We start from the raw sequence: 20983 nt of genomic DNA on the forward strand, positions 1-20983 counted from the left end.
ACAATACTTAAACCACCAAACGAAGAGCCAGATGCAGACAAAAGTGAAGAATGCTACGCAGAGCTAATACAGTTTCTCAACGATAAGAGCCTATCGTTGGTAATGAGAGATGCGACTGACGACGGCAGAAAAGCACTCAAAATATTACAAGAACATTACGCGAGTGATGGTAAGCCAAGGATCATAGCGCTTTACTCCGAACTAACCTCATTGAAGATGTCTGAAGAAACGGTAACAGAGTACATCATCCGAGCTGAGAAAGCAGTGACATCTCTGAGGAATGCGAAGGAAACTACTGGTGACGGACTAATAATAGCCATGATCCTGAAAGGGCTTCCAGAGTCGTACAAGCCATTTGCCAAACACAGAACTAAAAGCAAAGAAGGCATTACCTTCACAGAGTTTAAAAGCAGACTATAGTCGTGTATTACTAACTCAAAGTCATTGAGGTCAGGTAACTCAAAAGCAGATTTTTAGTTTAAAAAACTATAAACTATTGAGTTTTCTGAATGAGTAATGCATTTTTAATTTGAAGTACATCAGTACTATTGAGTTAATGGCTGTCATTCAATGATATCTTTTAAGTAAATGGCAGAACGCTGCGTGGTGACGTCATCGGCGTCACCGCGCGGTCTCATCCGGCGCAATTTGACTTCTCAACGGCTGAACCTGGCAGAGACTGACGGATTATTTAGCAAGTTAAGGTGACAAGACAAACAATTTTTTTTTTTTTTTTTTTTACAAGGACCCAGTGTATCAATGCTGTAGTCGGTGCACAGAAAAGGAATATTTTGTGTTCTTGTGGTTTTGACGACAGCAGAATTGGATAAGTCAATTTGGGGCACTTGCCGCCTTTGCAAGCTAGCAAAGATGGTAGTTTGTGGTCGTGCTTGCGACTGAGGCCATTATCATCCACTCGGTCAGCTGCATTGTTCTGAGCCTGGGACTTCTCCTAATGCTAAGCGCTATTCTGTGGTGAGTATGAATGTTTCTTAAACGTCTCTTGTCTGTTGAAAGACACAGCAGTGTTATTAAGACAAAGAATAGTACCGCGCAGGTTTATGTGGGCGGTGGCGGAGTAATACCTGTCACTTGGTGTGTTGCAGGTAATGTTTCTATCCGCGTGCGAAGGTCTGAGAGGACATAAAGTAATCGTCAAAGTGACAAAGTTGAAGCATTCCTAATAACATGTTTTCTTTCAAAATAGGATGTCGGTTGGTTTTTTTTTCCTCTAAGGTTTAAAAAAGCTGTTTAAAGACAAATTTAGATAGATGTTTTTCTTTCAAATAATACAACAGTGGTGCAATAGTAAACAATTCTTGTCAGCTTAAACCATCTTTGTGATTTTTTGGAAGTTAAACTTCATTCTCTCTAGGTCATGTACTGTCTTGGTTTTGAGATGCTGCAGACAAGTGCTGCAATGTTAAGCTTCCTGTCGCTTCCCCCAAATTAAAATGACTTTTATCTCCTCCTGCTTTTGATAAAGGAACAGCGTGATATGCACATGCTCTCCCTTCATACCTACGAGAAGATGACTCCCAGTTCTTCAAGACATGCAATGTATGTATTGCCTGACTTAACGCAAATGTCTGTCAATGGCCACAATATATACTGTACATGTTGTTTCTCTTCTTTGGAGCAAACAAAATCTGACTCCTTAGATATCACAGTGATCAACTATTCGGCCTGTTTGGTGCTGAGGCACCACTGCCTTTTGCAAGGCCAAGCTTTGAAGAAATCTGTGACAAATTTGTGCCTCTTGTTGAATGTAAAAAGTAGTTGAGTTAAAGAAGGGAAATATAGAGGGAGAAAGAATATCTCTATCTCATATTATTTGTCAAACAGATGCATTCACATCTCCAGTATTCCATTCCTGAGTTAACGATTCAAGCCGGAGACCAGCTTCTCAAGCAGACTCGAGCACAGTGGCCGAGCGCAGGCATGTTTGTGTTCATTCTTATAAAACAAAACAGACATTGGGCCTAAGAGTACTGAGGTGCGGGCCTGGGTTACAAATGTGAAAAAATCCCCAAATCACATTTGGCTGAGATTTTAGAGTCAAGATCAAGAGAGCAAATCATTATGACTCCCAAAAGCCTGTTAACTTGGGTAGTTGCATGCAAGTGTTGTGTCAAGACAAGAAAATGTTAACTCATCTTTATTTCTGCATGTAATTCCAGTGCATCACCCCAAATCCAGCCTCTTGAATCATCTCGATCACCTTTTACTTTATTCTGTATGTGTATGTCTGTGTGTATTTTGCAGTGGGAAGATGATCCAGACATTGAGGACACTCCTGTCGCTCTCCTCTCCGTGGCAACGGACAACCCCACTGGCACCATCCAGTTTAACTCCGACAGCATTTCTGTTGTGATCGAAGATGGCATTCTTGTGAGATGTCTCCCCAGGTTGGCTGATGCACTTCTTCTCTTGTTTGGCTTAATCTATGCATTGCATTTAGATTATCCAAAGAAACTTATCCACACGTCTACCTTGGTTCAGAAAATACTGCTGTGTCTTGATGATAACAGACCACTCAAACCACGCCTGCTAAGTTTGAAAAACGAGTTGTTCAGCAATATTGAAGGCACCAGTGCCTGAATGAGACATCCCTGGTCCTGCTAAGATTGATAACTTTGCACCGTACCTCTAAGGTGGCTGAAGAGAGGAACTTCCTTAACGTACTTGTTAGCTGTTAGCAGAGTAAGTATGTTGTGTTGATCAGTTCAAGTGTGCAGTAAGTGATCCATGAAACAGTGGTTAACCTTTAAGTAATTTCAGAGCTTTCCTCTGCTTTATCTACCTCAACATTGTTGCACTGTTTGTGACTGATTTTGTTTTAATAATTGGATGTGTTAGCTTTGATTCCACCAAAATGTCTTTTTTCATTTCATGAATAATTTGTTGGTTATTAGTATTTTTGACCTTGATTTGCACCTTGTAGCGAGTACATTGAAATTGATTATGTATGGTATGTTATGGTATTTAATCAAGTACACGCTTCAGAGAAATCTTTTTTTTTATAACAGCAGAGTATAATTTGTGGGTTTTTTTGTTTTGTTTTGTTTTGTTGTCGTGTTTGTATCACACCTTTATCACTGTTGTGGAAATTACTTACAAGAACTGCTCTGGGGTTTATTTGTTGTTTTGGTTAGTGGACATGCTGTGCATTTAGCTTCTGCTAAAATTAACATGGTCTGCCTTCCTGTAAAATACACTTCCGATACCTGTAACACTGTTAAGCCTCAACAACAACCTAAAGCTAAACTAGTTGAACAAAACTCTTGATGTTTTATCAAAGGTTGTTTTAAACCTTAATTAAAAATGTGAACTGAAAAAGACATGTGAGGTGTGTTTTTGTTTTTAGACATTGATAGCAAATGTACGTATACATGAATATATGTTTTTATATATATATACAATGGGGGAAATAAGTATTGAACGCATTAACTTTTTTGTCATTACATTTATTTCCAAAGATGCAATTCATGTGACATTTCTTCCAGACACTGGTATTAACTCAAATAATCCACACATGAAAAGAAATCACAACATTCAAATCCATAAATAATGATTATGTGGAATTATGTGCAATAACACAGGAAAAAAGTATTGAACACACTATCTGAGACTCGTTTAATACTTTGTGGAGAAGCCTTTGTTTGCAATGACAGCTTCCAGACGCTTCTTGTATGTATTAACTAATCGCCCACACTGCTCAGGTGTGATTTTTGCACATTCCTCGGCGCAACAACAATTCCATAAAAATAATAATTATATAACCCAAAAATGTACAAAAGCAGTTTTCCCAAACCAAGTGTTGTAGTATAGCCAGTAGCACACCCATGACGGTTGATCTGAATTTGGTGATACTACACTGTGTAATAATGAAGTTATTGAACAATAATTCCATAAAAATAATAATTATATTACCCAAAAATGTACAAAAGCAGTTTTCCCACACCAAGTGTTGTAGTATAACCAGTAGCTCACCCTTGATGGTCGACCTGAATTTGGTGATACTACAGTGTGTAATAATGAAGTTATTGAACAATAATTCCATAAAAATAATAATTATATAACCCAAAAATGTACAAAAGCAGTTTTCCCAAACCAAGTGTTGTAGTATAGCCAGTAGCACACCCATGATGGTTGATCTGAATTTGGTGATACTACACTGTGTAATAATGAAGTTATTGAACAATAATTCCATAAAAATAATAATTATATAACCCAAAAATGTACAAAAGCAGTTTTCCCAAACCAAGTGTTGTAGTATAGCCAGTAACACACCCTTGATGGTTGATTTGAATTTGGTGATACTACACTGTGTAATAATGAAGTTATTGAACAATAATTCCATAAAAATAATAATTACATTACCCAAAAATTTACAAAAGCAGTTTTCCCAAACCAAGTGTTGTAGTATAACCAGTAACACACCCATGATGGTTGATCTGAATTTGGTGATACTACACTGTGTAATAATGAAGTTATTGAACAATAATTCCATAAAAATAATAATTATATAACCCAAAAATGTACAAAAGCAGTTTTCCCAAACCAAGTGTTGTAGTATAACCAGTAACACACCCATGATGGTTGATCTGAATTTGGTGATACTACACTGTGTAATAATGAAGTTATTGAACAATAATTCCATAAAAATAATAATAATATAACCCAAAAATGTACAAAAACAGTTTTCCCAAACCAAGTGTTGTAGTATAACCAGTAGCAGACCCATGATGGTTGATCTGAATTTGGTGATACTACACTGTGTAATAATGAAGTTATTGAACAATAATTCCATAAAAATAATAATTATATAACCCAAAAATGTACAAAAGCAGTTTTCCCAAACCAAGTGTTGTAGTATAGCCTGTAGCACACCCATGATGGTTGATCTGAATTTGGTGATACTACACTGTGTAATATTGAAGTTATTGAACAATAATTCCATAAAAACAATAATAATATAACCCAAAAATGTACAAAAGCAGTTTTCCCAAACCAAGTGTTGTAGTATAGCCAGTAGCACACCCATGATGGTTGATCTGAATTTGGTGATACTACAGTGTGTAATAATTAAGTTATTGAACAATAATTCCATAAAAATAATAATTATATAACCCAAAAATGTACAAAAGCAGTTTTCCCAAACCAAGTGTTGTAGTATAACCAGTAGCAGACCCATGATGGTTGATCTGAATTTGGTGATACTACACTGTGTAATAATGAAGTTATTGAACAACAATTCCATAAAAATAATAATAATATAACCCAAAAATGTACAAAAGCAGTTTTCCCAAACCAAGTGTTGTAGTATAACCAGTAACACACCCATGATGGTTGATCTGAATTTGGTGATACTACAGTGTGTAATAATGAAGTTATTGAACAATAATTCCATAAAAATAATAATTATATAACCCAAAAATGTACAAAAGCAGTTTTCCAAAACCAAGTGTTGTAGTATAGCCTGTAGCACACCCATGATGGTTGATCTGAATTTGGTGATACTACACTGTGTAATATTGAAGTTATTGAACAATAATTCCATCAAAACAATAATAATATAACCCAAAAATGTTCAAAAGCAGTTTTCCCAAACCAAGTGTTGTAGTATAACCAGTAGCAGACCCATGATGGTTAATCTGAATTTGGTGATACTACAGTGTGTAATTGTGACATTATTGAATACTTTTCCTTTCGGTGCTGCACTTTGTAGACGGTCCCTGCGCTCTTGCCTGTCCGTCCGCTGCACTTAGAAAACAATGTTATTTGTCGAATGCAAAAGACGCCTCATTTCGGTTAAATTGCGTTTGTAGCCCATTGTCTGCATAACTACAATAGCATAGATGCATCGTTTGTATTTTAATAACGTTTCGATTGCGCGCTATTGATCTCGGAAGTTCGAATCTGCCAATATCTTTCCAACTGTACCGAAGTAGTGTTGATGTGATAGCTCGTGAGCACACACTTCTTGAATGCTAAAATGGTGCTGCTGTGAGCACTTGGGGTTTTTGTGCGGGAGTGGCAGTGTTTCACGTCCATTCATTTATCTTTGGAACACTGGAACCTCCACCCAGGGAAACGTGGCCGCTGTTGTTCACTGCTGGGACACCCTCAGCCGCACCTCCACCTTTTCTCCTCTCCATGAATCCTGGCTAAGCACTGTGGATACAGTCCTAAATATGTTGGACGATGTAAAGCTACGTGTCTTTGCATTTATTTAGCCACCCCGAAATCATTAGTCCTTGTGTTTTTAGTCCTATTTTTAGTCAGCAATGAGAATGCGCTGGTGTCTTCACCTTCACCACTAGTCGGCGCCACTACGTTGTCACTTGGCAGTAATTTGGTGTGCCGCCCCCCACTATAAGCCTCATGCACCCCCTGGATAGATGTTGTGGCGCCGCCACTGCCACACTATGACAAAATAATGTACAGTTATGTCAGGTGTATTAATTTGAAAAAATAGAATTTGGATTTTACCAATCAGTCATAAGATACCTGGGCAGACTGCACAAGTCCAGTATGTGTGGGAACCATTGACAAGTCTAGACCCTGGATATAGGACAGCCTTACTTTAGATTGACTAATGGAAAAAATCCTCACCTTATATTAGGGTCAATACGGTAGCATGCAGCTGGCCATTTCTCAGCACCGTGTGTAATTTATCCACAGCTGAACTGTTGTCTCCATCTTTAGAAACAGTCAGAAACAAGGCCTTAACAGCAGCTGCAACGGCCCAGGAGGTGGAGGCAGACACAAAGAGATGGCTCCATCTTGCTGGAGACAGAGGTGGTGGCAGGAGAGGGAGAGAGGAGAAGAAGAAGCGGCCCAGCAGCACCCATGTTAGTCAGCTACAGCACCTATTTTTCAATATACAGGGCCAAGAAAAAGCAGATGGAGCACTGGGAATGTCCTGGTTGACTGCATTAAATGTCGGCTGAACCATCTTGAAGAAGTATCTCACTGTGATTGATGTGACAGAGACTGACACTGGGATAGGATCTGCAGTGTGAGAGGGAATGGTACATTTTACATCATTATTCTCAGTAAAAACATCAAAGGGATTCTGGTGGGACTTTTGCAGGGTCTGGACTAAATAAAGAGGTTTCCTCAAGTCTGTTCAACCCAGTGAGGAGGCAGGACACGTCTGCAGCACCACAACATTTGGTTTACCCTGGGATTTGATAGACATTTCACCTTTAACAAATGTTGCACCTCCTGCCATTTGAAAGTTGCAGCAGGCTGTGTTGTGATTGTGATCAAATTATAATTCATTGTTGGGCCCTAATTAAATGGTCATTAAATCTGATCTGACACGGCACGGTCATGGCAACCGAAGCCCAAGCTAACGCAAGGTGATGCTAGTGCTCTGGCATGAGAACACATAACAACGCTCATTATAGGTGACTCGGACATGAGGCCTACCACGCGGAAAAACACCACAACGTGCTGTTTTCACGGTGAACTCGTCCGGACATTGAACGACAGGTTCCACAGGTCTTGGCTAACCACAAAAATGGAACACCTCATTCCAGCCGCAGTGAACGGGCTCCAGTATGGCAGAGGTTGACCGCTCTCAGTTTGTGGCAGCAGCAGCAGCTGATTATTGCTGGAAAGGTGAGCTTGGAAGCTTTCCGCCGATGGTGACAGGCTTGGTTTGAAGGAAGGCCAGGGACAATCACACAGGGAGCACCATGAAGGTTGGCTGCTGCTCCACCCCTGACTTCAGCTGAAATGCTCTGTCTCTAAATGAACATTCCACTGTGCAGAGTGAGGGATCGTACTGTTGTTGACACCATTTTCAGAATTCCTGTCTGTCTTTCCAGTTCAGCAGTGAGGAGGGAGACAGGATCCTCATTTGTAAGTTCAGCAGGTGTCCGTCTCAGCACCAGCACAGTTGGCCTCCTCGGTAGCAGTGGTGTTGAGCAGGATCCTCTCTTGATCCCGCACTGACATCTTCGTCCTCCAGACTTGGGCAGTTCAGATGATTCTGACTGTTATCCTGTGCATTCTCCACTGTTACAGTTACCTGTTTGATGTTGAGGAGGAGATGAGTGATTGCTGCTGCAGGCTGCCCCCCCCCCCACATCCCGTCTTTTCTAGCTGCAGAGGTTTACTGGCCCTCATCTCTCACGTCCATACCTTTCTTCACGGGCCATCTCCCATCTCTAGTCATGTCCAAACAGACGCGCCGTATGTCCTCTTTGTTAAAAACAAAGCTGTCTCTTCTTCCTCTCTTTTTTCACCTCACCTTGATCAGTGCGGTAGCATCAGCAGGACTGGTGGAGGAATGGGGGGGGGGGGGTGACCAATTGTGTCAGGTAAGAGATGAACCCCCCAGAGCCATCAGGTTTGTGTCATGTTAGATTAATTTGAACCAGGATTGCTCCTCTGTGCTACGACACAGCGCTCAAACTGGTTGCTAAAGAAAGTTGCTAGCCTTCTCTGACCGGTACCTGTCCTTCACTTGCGTGTGTGAATGGACTCAATTTTATAGAGCGCTTTTCTACCTTAGCGGCACTCAAAGTGCTTTAGTGTCATCTCATTCACCCTTTCAAACACACACACACACACACACACACACACACACACACACACACACATGGGGGAGGCTGCCATGCAAGGTGCCAACCTACTCATCAGGAGCAGTATTTTGCTCAAGGACACTTGGACATGGTCACCGGGGTCGAGAATCGAACCAGCAACCCTTTGGTTGCTAGACAGCCACTTTACCCCTGAGCCATGCCGCCCGTGTGTGTGTGTGTGTGTGTGTGTGTGTGTGTGTGTGTGTGTGTGTGTGTGTGTGTGTGTGTGTGTGTGTGTGTGTGTGTGTGTGTGTGTGTGTGTGTGTGTGTGTGTGTGTGTGTGTGTGTGTGTGTGTAAAACACAAACTGACACACATAAAAACACATTCATGGGTTTTTATGAAGACAGTGGCAGGTTTCTGTTGTGACTAAATGCGGATCGTGCATCCGTTTCCGGTCTCATGCGTGCAGGAAATCAGACACAAGACAGCACCAGGCTCCCCAAGATTCCATGTGACTCACCCCTTCATAAAGGTTCTGAGGTAAGCAACTCAACATCAGAAAAAAGGTGAAACACTCACGACAAATCTCAAGAAGAACCTTTGTCCCTTCCCTCCCCAGACGGCAATGTCACATCCATGCCCTAGCGGTGTTCTTGGTTGGCCTTCTGTCTGTCTTGTCTCCTGGCTCCCGGTTTTATATTGAAATTGAACTCTGCTCTCATTTCTGGTAACTTCCCTTCCCCCTGGTGTGTTTCCCACCAGTCTGATTGTCTTCCCTGCCCTGATTGTGTCCACTCGTGTCAGGGCCAGACCAGGCAACCAGGAGACGTAGAAATAGGGAAGAGTGTGATCCACCATCTTTGGGTGGTGGACCTGTCCCCTACGGAAGGACCTGCACCCTGACCCTATGGACTGAGCTCTGTGCGGGGATGGTAGGTTGACATGGAAGATGCTAACACAGTTGTGCTGGGACTACCTGGTCCTGGTATGACTGACTGGTCCTTCTTCAGTGTTTTGTCTGATTGTCTTCCCTGCTCTGATTGTGTCCACTCTTTTCCAGGTCAGACCAGGCAACCAGGAGACGTCTGGAAATAGGGGAGAGTGTGGTCGATGACCCGAAGGTGTTGGACCGGTCCCCTATGGAAGGACCTTCACCCTGACCCTATGGACTGAGCTCTGTGCATGGATGGTAGGTAGACATGGAAGATGCTCACACAGCTGTGCTGGGACTACCTGGTCCTGGTATGACTCACTGGTCCTTCTTCAGTGTTTGTCTGATTGTCTTCCCTGCCCTGATTGTGTCCACTTGTTTCCAGGTCAGACCAGGCAACCAGGAGACATGTGTGGAAATAGGGGAGAGTGTGGTCGATGACCCGAAGGTGTTGGACCAGGCCTCTTGGAAGGACCTGAACCCTGACCCTATGGACTGAGCTCTGTGCGGGGATGGTAGGTAGACATGGAAGATGCTCACACAGCTGTGCTGGGACTACCTGGTCCTGGTATGACTGACTGGTTCTTCTTCAGTGTTTGTCTGATTGTCTTCCATTCTTTCTTCTGATTTGTTTCCAGGCCAGACCAGGCAACCAGGGGGCGTGTGTGGAAATAGGGGAGAGTGTGGTCCATCATCTTTGGGTGGTGGACCGGTCCCCTAGGGAAGGACCCGCACCCTGACCCTATGGACTGAGCTCTGTGCGGGGATGGTAGGTAGACATGGAAGATGCTCCCAGGTCCGTCTTAGCTTCCATATGAAGTTTGTCCGTTTTCAGCGCTCCTCAAATGAGCAGACATAAAGAGGAAGCCTCATAATTTGTCGACGGTCCCGGAGCCACAGCTCGACAGGCCCTTGCAGCCAGGCAGCCTTGAACAACCACTCAGGCCTGAGGGCTGCTCAACTGACAGGTTCGGTTCTCCTACAGGGAGGCTGTGAAAGCTGGGAGGTTCCTTCCTGACAAGGACCAAAGGAGGCAGCAGTGCCATTTGGAACAAGTAGGATAAAGACCACCACTGCTGAGTGGCTTTACTTGTTGACACTCCTTCATTTGTTGGTTGTTTGGTTTTTAATTTCACTGAGATTTTGTTGGGTTTTTCTTTTTATCTTTTGTTTTGACAGTGCCTTTAGTTGTTTGTTTCATTGGTGGACTTTTTGTCCTTTCATTCAAAAGTTTATTTATTTAAATAAACGTTCTTCCTTCATTTCACTACGTTCTCCGTCCTTTTTCATCCTCCAAAGGATTCATTGATTTATCCTTCTATGGTTCTGGTTTTAGGGCTGCACGGTGGTGCAGTGGTTAGCACTGTGGCCTCACAGCAAGAAGGTTCCGGGTTCGAGTCCCGGCTCGAGCGTGGGATCTTTCTGTGTGAGTCTCCATGTTCTCCCTGTGCCTGTGTGGGTTCTCTCTGGTACTCCAGCTTCCTCCCACCGTCCAAAGACATCAATTTGGGGACGAGGCTGATTGATTCTCTAAATTGACCGTAGGTGTGAATGTGAGTGTGAATGGTTGTTCGTCTCTCTATGTTGGCCCTGCAATGGACTGGCGACCTGTCCAGGGGGAACCCCGCCTTTCGCCCATTGACGCTGGGATAGGCTCCAGCCCCCCCGCGAACCTTAATGTGTAGGAATAAGCGGAAGATGACGATGGATGGTTCTGGTTTTATCTGTCAGTTCTAAAATACAGTCTGCAACAGAAAGAGTCAGGTCAGGTTTATTTGTGTGGCACCAGACCTCAACCAAAGTTCTGTCCTGACTCTGTCCATGTAGAGCAGGTCCAGCACCTCCCTCCTTCAATGAACCTCCACCCAACAATTCTCCATCAGCAGCACATCCTGAAACAGCAGCCACCAGAACCTTCCTTTACCAGCAGGAAGGTGGAGCAGATCCAGGATCAGTGGGGAAAATACTGCTCCTGATGAGTAGGTTGGCACCTTGCATGGCAGCCTCCCCCATCAGTGTGTGTGTGTGTGTGTGTGTGTGTGTGAAAGGGTGAATGAGACGACACTAAAGCACTTTGAGTGCCGCTAAGGTAGAAAAGCGCTCTATAAAATTGAGTCCATTCACACACGCAAGTGAAGGACAGGTACCGGTCAGAGAAGGCTAGCAACTTTCTTTAGCAACCAGTTTGAGCGCTGTGTCGTAGCACAGAGGAGCAATCCTGGTTCAAATTAATCTAACATGACACAAACCTGATGGCTCTGGGGGGTTCATCTCTTACCTGACACAGTTGGTCACCCCCCCCCCCCCATTCCTCCACCAGTCCTGCTGATGCTACCGCACTGATCAAGGTGAGGTGAAAAAAGAGAGGAAGAAGAGACAGCTTTGTTTTTAACAAAGAGGACATACGGCGCGTCTGTTTGGACATGACTAGAGATGGGTGATGGCCCGTGAAGAAAGGTATGGACGTGAGAGATGAGGGCCAGTAAACCTCTGCAGCTAGAAAAGACGGGATGTGGGGGGGGGGGCAGCCTGCAGCCTGCAGCAGCAATCACTCATCTCCTCCTCAACATCAAACAGGTAACTGTAACAGTGGAGAATGCACAGGATAACAGTCAGAATCATCTGAACTGCCCAAGTCTGGAGGACGAAGATGTCAGTGCGGGATCAAGAGAGGGTCCTGCTCAACACCACTGCTACCGAGGAGGCCAACTGTGCTGGTGCTGAGACGGACACCTGCTGAACTTACAAATGAGGATCCTGTCTCCCTCCTCACTGCTGAACTGGAAAGACAGACAGGAATTCTGAAAATGGTGTCAACGACAGTACGATCCCTCACTCTGCACAGTGGAATGTTCATTTAGAGACAGAGCATTTCAGCTGAAGTCAGGGGTGGAGCAGCAGCCAACCTTCATGGTGCTCCCTGTGTGATTGTCCCTGGCCTTCCTTCAAACCAAGCCTGTCACCATCGGCGGAAAGCTTCCAAGCTCACCTTTCCAGCAATAATCAGCTGCTGCTGCTGCCACAAACTGAGAGCGGTCAACCTCTGCCATACTGGAGCCCGTTCACTGCGGCTGGAATGAGGTGTTCCATTTTTGTGGTTAGCCAAGACCTGTGGAACCTGTCGTTCAATGTCCGGACGAGTTCACTGTGAAAACAGCACGTTGTGGTGTTTTTCCCGAGCGTGGTAGGCCTCATGTCCGAGTCACCTATAATGAGCGTTGTTATGTGTTCTCATGCCAGAGCACTAGCATCACCTTGCGTTAGCTTGGGCTTCGGTTGCCATGACCGTGCCGTGTCAGATCAGATTTAATGACCATTTAATTAGGGCCCAACAATGAATTATAATTTGATCACAATCACAACACAGCCTGCTGCAACTTTCAAATGGCAGGAGGTGCAACATTTGTTAAAGGTGAAATGTCTATCAAATCCCAGGGTAAACCAAATGTTGTGGTGCTGCAGACGTGTCCTGCCTCCTCACTGGGTTGAACAGACTTGAGGAAACCTCTTTATTTAGTCCAGACCCTGCAAAAGTCCCACCAGAATCCCTTTGATGTTTTTACTGAGAATAATGATGTAAAAAGTACCATTCCCTCTCACACTGCAGATCCTATCCCAGTGTCAGTCTCTGTCACATCAATCACAGTGAGATACTTCTTCAAGATGGTTCAGCCGACATTTAATGCAGTCAACCAGGACATTCCCAGTGCTCCATCTGCTTTTTCTTGGCCCTGTATATTGAAAAATAGGTGCTGTAGCTGACTAACATGGGTGCTGCTGGGCCGCTTCTTCTTCTACTCTCTCCCTCTCCTGCCACCACCTCTGTCTCCAGCAAGATGGAGCCATCTCTTTGTGTCTGCCTCCACCTCCTGGGCCGTTGCAGTTGCTGTTAAGGCCTTGTTTCTGACTGTTTCTAAAGATGGAGACAACAGTTCAGCTGTGGATAAATTACACACGGTGCTGAGAAATGGCCAGCTGCATGCTACTGTATTGACCCTAATATAAGGTGAGGATTTTTTCCATTAGTCAATCTAAAGTAAGGCTGTCCTATATCCAGGGTCTAGACTTGTCAATGGTTCCCACACATACTGGACTTGTGCAGTCTGCCCAGGTATCTTATGACTGATTGGTAAAATCCAAATTCTATTTTCTGTCCATCAGTCTCTCCTCCTTTCTCTCCCTCTTTATCTCTGTCCCTCTCTTTCCTTCTGTCTCTGTCTTCCTCCATTCTCTGTGTTTGTCTCTTTCCTGCTCTCCTGCTCTCTCTACATCCCCACTGATCCTGGATCTGCTCCACCTTCCTGCTGGTAAAGGAAGGTTCTGGTGGCTGCTGTTGCAGAATGTGCTGCTGATGGAGAATTGTTGGGTGGAGGTTCATTGAAGGAGGGAGGTGCTGGACCTGCTCTACTTGGACAGAGTCAGGACAGAACTTTGGTTTGGTCTAGTGCCACACAAATAAACCTGACTTGACTTGACATGTAGAGTCAGTTCCTCCTCATCCTGTAGAATTATTCAGTTCACTCATCATGTCATTGACTTCAAATTCTGCTACCATGGTAACACTGACAACTATCGATTGGGTAGTGATTCCGCTGGGGTGGTGGAAAGCTATGAGATCCCTGAAGCTGGTTCTATGAAGGAGTTTTTTGAACTCAGTGTAACCGGTGTGGATCTCTGCGTTGTGTGATGAATCACGTCGGGACACCAGGACTTCTCAGAGGCGATCTCCTTTTATTTGGCACTGGCATTAACGAGGCAAAAACATACATTCGTCACACATAGCATGGAGTTAGCCCCTCTCCCGTAGCATGCAGCGGCAAAAGGGGCAAGAGAGTAGCCTGACATATTAAAAGACATACCTGGCATTAACGAGGCAAAAACATACATTCGTCACACATAGCATGGAGTTAGCCCCGAAACAAGTGAGACAACACAAAGATATCAGCCCCCATGTGATGGACAATATGCAAAACAGAAATACGGGTTCCCGACCACAGTGCTGCTTACCTCTCCCGTAGCATGCAGCAGCAAAAGGGGCAAGAGGTGAAGGCGGGAACGACACACAATGAGGGGCGGTGTGTCCCCCGGAAGGGTACGTGGGGGGGTACAGGGGCTTCGCGACATGCGTTCCGCTCTCATGTCAGGTAAACGGTTTACAATATAACTATTTACAATTTTGTGTAATTAATAAAAATAATCATTTCTGTCAGTGTGTAATTGACCCTGCTACATCAGTACCAAGATGGCAGCAGTTTCACCAGTTGGTTGCTAACATGAAGTTCTGATTCCTTGCTTTGTTCCTTTGGTTGCCAGTTCGTTGGTTTCTGCTCTGCCAGATGGGTTTTCCAGTTCCTTTTGCTTCTTCTGTGACAGACATGAAGAAGTTTTCTTTTGCCTCCTCACAACCTGAGTGACTTGATTCCTTCAGGATGGAAATGTTGCCTGTCAGTGGTTGGACCAGTCAGCCAAGACTTTTGAAGAAGCCAGTCTCTTCTGTCATTCCTTCATTTCATTCATCATCAACTCAGTCTGGCTCAAACCTGGCCTGTTTCCACTTCAACCATTCACTGGTCACCAGACTGCTCTGGTTCCCACACTCACTTGCAGTGTTGGGCCTTCATATTTCGGAGGAACGTGAAATGAACGTACAGCCCTGCTGCCGAGTGAACGCGACTGTGAACGCCTTCCATCTGGTGTCTGGGAACGGTTCGCTCTCTCGTTCATCTTCGGTCAGTGGGGTACCAGATTTCAGCCTGAAAAAACTCCCTAAACACCTCTTAATGTTTCACGGAAAAAACCCCAACCTGGCAACGCAACCACCAGCGTCGCTCCGCCGCGCACGTCACCAAAACAGAAAGCAGCATGGAGGAGGCGGCAGGAGCGGCGTGGAGTTGGAGCCCACGGACAAGACGGAACTGGACTCAACGAACCAGCAGGGATGCGTCGGACGGTCATTTGAACGAGTTAGGACAAAGTCCAGGAGGATGGCGAAAACCTTCCATTTCTGAGCAAACTTTGCCGCCGCGTTTCAGAAAGAAAAGACGCACTTGAGTCGATCCACCGCAAAGCTGAGACGGCATCTTGAGCTGAAGCAGCGGGAGCCTGTCAAGGGTTGAGCAGGTAAATACAGGAGGGAGAAGGACACAAAGTTGGAGATGAAGATGCAGGCTGCCATGAATTCATTTGTGACAAGTACATCGGGGTCTTCCAACTGGAACGTGGAGGTCTGCACTTTCAGATGGGCAGCATTCAGTAAAGTCCAAAACTGATGTGTGAGAGGTTTGATTTGAAGGAAGGACAGGGAGAAGAACACAGCAGCATCATGAAGGTTGGGCTGCTGCTCCACCCTTGAGTTGAGCTCTGGAGAATGCATGTGTGTTCGATGTGAGAGGAGAGGCAGCCGGACGCTGACACACTCAGCTGCTCCCTCCAAATGAATAGAAAAAGGCCAGTTGGAATCACAGCAGTGTAGAATTTTGGCATGAACTCCATCTGAAAACACCACTCAAGAACGCCAAGCTTTTCCTTGTGTCACACACTCTGGGATCATCTGAGTCTCACGTCCCACAGTGGGTGAAGCCTCCAGATATCAGCACACTGGAGCACATTGGCTCTGTCTGGGGTTGTCCACATGTTCCTCTTGAGATTAAAAGCTAGCATGATCCCAGAGCAATGAGCTGGGGCTCCATGTGAAGGTGGAAGTCTGACCTCTCCAGAGACACCAAGCTGGTCCATTCTGGACTTTCTGGGCCCAAACAGCACCTGTGAGAGCTGCCTCAATGTTCAGCTGAGTTCAGGGGTGTAGCAGCAGCCAAACCTTCATGGTGCTCCCTGGGTTATTTTCCCTGGCCTTCCTTCAAATCAGACCTATCACACATCAGAGGAAAGCTTCCAATCTCTCTCTCACAGGAAGTCCTAAACATGGGGGCCGACAGGAGGGTTCCCCAGCTGAACCACCAGCATGGTGTCTGCACGTCATGGAGATTCTGGGTCCTGGTCCAGGCAATGACAAGCAGCCTGAGAAAAGAAGGTGGAGAACCTTGGAGCTGGAGAAGAAGACCTCTGTCCATATGGTCAGGGTTCAGGTCCTTCCTGGGACACACTGTCCCCTATTTCCACAAAGGTCTCCTGGTTTCTCAGCACAGTTGTGTGATCGTCTTCCAGCACTCCCTCCTCATCCCTGCATAGACCTCAGTCCATAGGGTCAGGGTTCAGGTCCTTCCTGGGACACACCGTCCCCTATTTCCACAAATGTCTCCTGGTTGCTCAGCACAGCTGTGTGATCTTCTTCCAGCTCTCCGTCCTCATCCCTGCATAGACCTCAGTCCATAGGGTCAGGGTTCAGGTCCTTCCTGGGACACACCGTCCCCTATTTCCACACAGGTCTCCTGGTTGCTCAGCACAGCTGTGTGATCGTCTTCCAGCTCTCCCTCCTCATCCCTGCATAGACCTCAGTCCATAGGGTCAGGGTTCAGGTCCTTCCTGGGGGCTTGGTCCACCACCCTAAAGTGGTGATCACCCGTCCCCTATTTCCACAAGTCTCCTGGTTGTTGGAAGTTGATCACAAACCAACCCATCTCAGAAAATGAGAAGACCACGTCCCACTCCTCCCTTGAGGCGGTCGTGGTGTTTCAGCATTTTCAGCGCCCAAGAGCCGTGGAGGGAATGACTGTAAGATGAATGTGACTGTTACCTTGATGAGCTGTCTCCTGCTTCTTTGTAAACGTAGCCTTGATCAGCTCTCCCTGTTTTACAGGTGGACCAGTACGTCAGCACAAAGGGGTGTCCCCTCAGGGTGGTGATTGGCGTCCAGAAACACCGAACAGCAACCGTGCAGGTTGCAACATTGGCCTTGTCGTTGGAGGAGGATGCTGTGAGTTTGTGTTTGCAGTCAAGCTGCCTTTTTGTTGTAGGAGCGACTGCTCACAATGAGTCACAGTCCAGTCACCGTCTCTCTTGTTCCCGCGGTGGTTCGATGCATACGACCGACCCATCAGGACTCGCTCCCAGAAAATGTCTTGTCAGTCGTTTTGATTGGCAGCGCTGGAATGGGACCCCAAGGTCACAAATGACATGGGTGGACTCTGGGATATGTGCGTCCCTACAGAAATGCACAGCCTGTTCATGGCAACCCTGTCATGTATTCAGCCCTGCTCACAGATCTCTAATCCAGTGTTCATGTCACACTATCCTTCAACAGCTACGAGGTCGACCCTTCCACCAGTCAAGAAGTCCCAAGGGCTGCAGAGACACAGGCGGCGAACAACGTCACTCCCGCCCAGAAGGGAAAAGGGGCCCGGTACATGGCACACACCACCCAAGTAGCCGAGGCCCATCACAGAAGGATGCTGCTAGAACAAAGCCTGGAGGCGGCTGAGCTGACGATGGTCCTGATTGAGGAGGTGTTTTGATCCTCATGAACACCTGCACACCACCGGTGCATCTGAGAGTCCTTCAGACAGTTGATTCATTCATTTGAGCCTGACTGTCAGCTTCTCCCCCCCAGACTGGAAAGCAGAGAAACCACTCTTACTTGCTGGGGTGTACCGTCCTCCTGCACCTCATTCTGAGTTCTTAGAAGAATTCCCTGACTTTCTGTCACAGACTCTCCAGCTGGTCCAGAGCACTGCTCCCCCCCTGACTAGAACTGGTAGCAGAGACCAGGTCTTTCCTGGACTGCTTCTCTGCATGGCTCCCTGTCAAATTCAGAACAGAATTTAAAATTCTTCTTCTACCATCAAAGTCCTCAACAAGCAGGCTCCTTCATCCCTGACAGAGCTCCTAGTCCCCTATGATCCAGCTAGAACCCTTCACTCCCAGGATGCAGGATTCCTGCTGGTTCCTAGAGTTCTAACAGTAGAATGGAGCCAGAGCCTTCAGCTATAAGGTTCCCCTCCTGTGGAACCATCTCCCAGTTTCAGTCAAGGACTCAGACCCCCTCTCTGTGTTTAAGAGCAGACTTAAGACCTCCTTGTTGATCAGGCTTATAGTCAGGACTGCTTCGGCTGGCCCTTAGATCTGCTGCTATAGGCTCAGACTGCTGGGATCTCCCATGATGCACTGGGCTTCTCTCTCCTCCTCCTGTCCTCATACGTGTTACTAACTCCTCTTCTTCTCCCCTCATCCCAGATCCTGGTGCTGCTGGAGGAGGCTGCAGACCTGAAGAGGCTCCAGCTGCCACCTGTAGCTCCACCTGCTCACGTCCCCGTCTGTCCATCAGTATCTCCTCCTTTCTCTCCCTCTTTATCTCTGTCCCTCTCTTTCCGTCTGTCTCTCTGTCTTCCTCCATTCTCTGTCTTTTTCTCTGTCCCCCTCTCCTTCTCTCTTTCTCCACTGATCCTAGATCTGCTCCACCTTCCTGCTTGGTAAAGGAAGGTTAAAAACAGACCAACAGACCCCAGAGCGGCAGGATCCACAACACCGTCTCCTCTTCCACAGGGCTGTCTGTTGTGCCCCCTCCTGTTCACTCTGCTGACGTACAGGTGAGGACCAGATCCAAGTCAGATTCCTGATGATGTCATCAGGGGGCTTTCCCAGTGTATTTGATCCTAGAATTCTGTCTTTGATCTCAGGACACATCAAAGAAACTGAATTCTGGCGAGTGTGTGAGAGCCTTCCAGGCTGGGCTAGAAAACCCATCTCAACCTTGTGTGCTCCAGAGGAGAAACCCCAAGCCTGTGTTGTAGCAGCAGGTAGAGCCATCAGTCCACCACCATGAAGCCCCACTTTGTCAAGGACCCTGCCGGCTGGCTGTGCTTCAGCATGCTGGTTGGAATCTGGCTGTATAACGCCATGGTCATCCCCAAGCTGGTGCTCCTTCCTCACTAGAAGGAAGCACACCTTCCAGGGGCGGTCCTTGTTGGTGAGTGTCTCTGACTGCTAGCGTTCCACTTTGTCATCACATCAGAAACCTCAGAATGACACGTTGTTTCTTCTTCTGCAGCTGATTTTATTGCATCGGCCCTCTGTGTGGCAGCCCTGGTAGGAGCCTCAGATCCTGGCCGTCCACCTGTGGACCCTCATCCCTCCCTCTGGTGAGGACGCAGACAAGATGGCCTCTTAGTTCCTCTCCTCCATGTGTTCCATGCATACATGTCATTGTTTCATTCATCAGTCTTTCTTTTCAAGGTTCATATGCTTGTGGTTCAGCTCACCAAGTGGCACCGTTAGGAGTCTCTGTCACTGCGTTATTGGAAATGTGGTAAAATGAAGCCTCCTGGACTGGTCAGCAGACCAAAGTCCTCCTTGAATGCTACATGAGTGTGTGACCACGTCAGCTGGAGCCAGAACCACCACAACGCCGCTGATCGCTCTCTCTCTTTGTGCCACAGAGCAACAGCACTGGACGCTGTGCAGGAAATGTGAGACAATGAGGTCTAAAAGGTCCCACCACTGCAGCGTTGTGACCACTGGGTACTCAGGATGGACCAGCACTGTCCCTGGTGAGGACACACACACACACACACACACACACACACGCAGGTCAACAGCGTTCCAAACACAAACGTATCAAAAGCTTCAGATTCAGCAGGTTGGGTCCTGTCAACACAACAAAGGTGGATGATGTCATCTCAAGGGTTCATTGTCCTCCAGGATCAACAACTGTGTAGGAGAGGACAACCACTGGCTCTTCCTGCAGCTCTGCCTCTACGCGCTGGTCCTCAGTCTCCTCACGCTGCTGCTGCTCTTCTGCCACAGCTTCTATTTCCAGCCAGTAGCCACACCAGACCAGGTACATGCAGCAGGAAAGACCTCAGGTCAACAGGTTCTGCTGACCAGATGTGTTCAGAAGCTACCGGCGGCGTTTGAGACGTGAAATGTGCACGTCAGGGTTGGTCTTCCTGATGTTTTCTGTTTTCCAAACCAGGAGACGTTCATGAAGTGGGTCAGCTGAGAGCCTCAGGAGTCCTGAGCGTCCTCATGTTGGCTGGCATCAGCGTCCTGTCCTGCATCCAGATGTCAGGCATCCTCTCTGAGTCCTGCCTACTCACCTCCAGACTTCTGTTCCCTCTTCAGCTGAATGTTCCTGCTCCAGATTGTGTTGTGCGTTTTCCTCCTAAAGAAACAACTTTGTGGTGGCGTTTATTTTGTAAGATGACGTCTCATCTTCCACTGTCCTTTACCCCCAACAGGACACGACCATGATTGAGAGAGCGGCTCAGCTCCCAGGTGACGGTGAGTGTGTTGACCTCTTGAGACCTTTTGGACTGTAGAATTGGTTGAAAGCAGTTTCCAGTGCAGGGCGACAGGGTTCCACTGTGGAACGGTTCTATTTGATCTCTTATTGGGAGTTCCACTGCAGAAACCCACCGTGGAATCCTTCTAAACAGGAGTAACAGAGAGTGAGTCCTGTCACTTCTGGTTTGATATGCTAAGCTAAGCTACCTAGCTGCTAGCTACAGATGACACAGCCTGATAACAAAGCATCTCATTGTCTCCAGTTCTCCTGCCCCACCTTCTCAAGTGAGGATTTCAATGTTTTCCTTCCAGCTCTGTCACGGGAGGTCCTG

At 46.4% G+C, this 20983-nt stretch overlaps 2 long non-coding RNA genes across 4 annotated transcripts; both read left to right on the plus strand.

Annotated features, from left to right (window-relative positions):
• Nucleotides 1-752: 752 nt before the first annotated feature.
• LOC147260868 (uncharacterized) lies at nucleotides 753-6917 on the plus strand. Its single transcript, XR_015116197.1, has 3 exons — nucleotides 753-975; nucleotides 1487-1560; nucleotides 6712-6917. It is a non-coding gene; the product is annotated as an uncharacterized LOC147260868 (long non-coding RNA).
• Nucleotides 6918-8687: 1770 nt separating this feature from the next.
• Nucleotides 8688-10729, plus strand: LOC147260869 (uncharacterized). 3 transcript variants are annotated; one of them, XR_015116182.1, is made up of 7 exons: nucleotides 8688-9082; nucleotides 9162-9269; nucleotides 9347-9474; nucleotides 9603-9731; nucleotides 9859-9988; nucleotides 10112-10242; nucleotides 10459-10729. It is a non-coding gene; the product is annotated as an uncharacterized LOC147260869 (long non-coding RNA). The 3 variants fall into 3 exon arrangements; XR_015116184.1 differs by having other exon boundaries at nucleotides 9353-9474; XR_015116183.1 differs by lacking the exon at nucleotides 9162-9269.
• The last annotated feature ends 10254 nt before the right edge of the window (nucleotides 10730-20983 follow it).

This window comes from Aulostomus chinensis, chromosome 5 (assembly GCF_037954235.1).
Source record: "Aulostomus chinensis isolate RoL2024-O1b breed Wild chromosome 5, RoL_Achi_v1.0, whole genome shotgun sequence".
Taxonomy (NCBI): domain Eukaryota; kingdom Metazoa; phylum Chordata; class Actinopteri; order Syngnathiformes; family Aulostomidae; genus Aulostomus; species Aulostomus chinensis.